Source organism: Microtus pennsylvanicus, chromosome X, assembly GCF_037038515.1.
Source record: "Microtus pennsylvanicus isolate mMicPen1 chromosome X, mMicPen1.hap1, whole genome shotgun sequence".
In the NCBI taxonomy this organism is placed as follows: domain Eukaryota; kingdom Metazoa; phylum Chordata; class Mammalia; order Rodentia; family Cricetidae; genus Microtus; species Microtus pennsylvanicus.
In genome coordinates this window covers 17,852,321-17,854,845 of record NC_134601.1, presented here as the reverse complement: position 1 = coordinate 17,854,845, position 2,525 = coordinate 17,852,321, and positions in this window count along the sequence as shown.

Here is a 2,525-nt window from a genome sequence, read left to right as displayed (position 1 = left end):
AGGAGCATACAGGAATGGAAGAGTCTAGTCTCCCATAGTGCTTTTCTTTCTCAGTTTCCATCTGCGCTTATGTGTGTTACAGACATGTGCATGCAGGTGCACACTCCTCTGAGTACATGTGTGGAGGCCATGAGGATATCAGGTATCTTCCTTTATTGTGTATCTTCCTCAATAGATTTCTACCTTATTCTCTTGAGAACCTGAAGCTCATTGTTTTTTGCTAGGCTAGCAGCCAGCAAGCGCCAGCGATCCTTCTACCTGTTCTCCACCCCAGGCACTAGGATAACAGGTATGTACAGCCCTGCCCAGCTTTGTATGTGGGTGCTGGAGATTTGAATACAGGTCCTGATGCTTGTACAAGCAATTACTTTTATTCACTGAGCCGTGTCCCCAGGCCCTATTTGTTCTTTATGAACCCTTCAGGTTAGAACATTTCCAACTGAAGCCTGCTATCCTGTGGGCTTAGGAACTCTTAGCTAGATTAGACCGCCTAAATGCCAATGTGAAAGGTGGGGTTTACTGGCCTTGAGAGATCCAAAGCAAGTGGTCTCCTCCTGGTTCTGAGAAGGATCTTTGGGGGGCTCCCTCAGGTGGCTAATGCGGGAACTGCTGGCTTTCTTTTTGAAGGTCCTCAAGTCTTAGCACACTTTGTGGCTACTTTCCCTGGAATAAATAAGGAATAGAAAGCCCCTGGGCTCTGAGGAGTAAGGAAGTCTATAAGGGATGGGGGGCAGTTGGGTCAATGGCTATTATACGATTGAGGACATAATTAGATGGACATGCAGGAAGAAATTATGTTGGAGATGGAGTTTGAAAGAATCGGCTGCTGCTTCTCCCACCCCACCGAGAGCAGTACGATGGGCGCAGGAGAATGCTGCTGAAGAACTGCATGCAAGTTGGCATAAGCTGCGCTCCTGGGGATGGAAGAGGGGAGTTGGGAGGGAAAGAAGGTCAGTATACGCCATCACACAGCAAACCTGGAACCTCTGAAGGGCAGGAGGTCGCTGCTGTCCTTTGCATGGGTTCCATGACTTCTGTTTTGGAGTCATGGATCCCATAGTGGAATAGTTAGTTCAGAGACTTACAGACATGGGTGCCCACTGCTCCTTGGTTTCTGTCTACTGGATCCCTCTCCAAAGCAGGTTTCCCACAGCTGCTGAACCCCAGTTCCCTGGCCTGTAATTTATTTGGTCCCTGTCTTGTCTGATATGCTGCTGAAAGACACAGTTGAAGGGCTAAATATGGTGCTCTGAGGCTGTAGACCCCACGCACATACACTGGGACTGTGGCTCTGTACTGCCTTAGCCTGGCTGGCCATTCCCTTTTGTGGTTGCTGCTGTTCCTCTAGGACGCCAAGTCAGGAAAATGGACACCCACTCTGTGCTGGCAGGGAAAACTGGTTGGCTCTGCCCCTCAAAGAACTTCTGGCCTGGGGGAAGTAGGAAAAAGTAAAGGTAGGAAATACATGAAATGAGGTAAAGGTCAAGAGCCATGGGCTAGGGAAACAGAGAGGAGACAGAGAAAGCTAGGATTCTGGGAAGGAAAGAACTGGTCACTCTAGACCTGCACACGGCCTGCAAATACACTGAGAGCAAGAAGGACAAGCTGAGGAAGTGTGTGGATGGCAGGCCGTGAGTCAGTCAAGGCGCAGCTCTGCTGGAATATAGCACATGCTAGCCTGGTGGGAGATGTGGGAAGAGAGGCTGTGAGAACACAGAACCCCGCTAAAGTACGGCTGGTAGTGAAGCGGAAGCTAGAACGGTTTTAGGTCTGAGATAGCAGGTGTAGAGTGGGCTGGGAGAGGGAGAGATCACTCTGCTGTCACAGCACACCTGACTTGGGTGTAGATGGTCCAGGAAGAACTAGGTCAGCAACCACAGAGGGAAGAAGTTCTGAAATGGGAGCTCACCCCAACAGACATACCGGGAGCAAACTGCCTTCCTCTGGCCCCGTTTCTCCAGAGAGAAAGCATCACACAGACAGGCAAAGGCTAAGCTCCATGCTTTAGGCAGCCACTGGAGGCCATCAGTCATCAGGAGTGGAACAGGCAGGGTAGCCCCTGGGCCTTGGGCCTGTGATGAGAGCAAGTTGTGTCTTGTAGTGGCTGCGGAGAGGCTCTAGCTGCACTCAATGATCTGGGGCAGGCTACTTTAGTGGTTGAAACCATCAGCAGGGCTTGTGGGGACAGTGCCAGGCCCACCCCCAGGCTCAGTTCAGCATGGTCGGGGTGTGGCCTCGGAATGAAATTTCTTGGCAGTCATACTTCCTCCAAATGGAAACGGGGTGAATGGGTCTGAATGAGGAATGTAGGGAGAGTGGTCAGCTGGGAAGTTAGGGTCTGTCTGGAGGACATGCATGCAGATATGCTTGTGCATCAGATGCATACTTGGTGCCTATGGAAGTCAGAGCAGGCACTGGACCCCAGGAACTAGAGCTACAGACAGCTTGTGAGTCTCCCTATGGGTACTGGAAACTCAACTGGGTCCTATATAAGAGCAACACATGCTCTTTACCATTGGGCCATA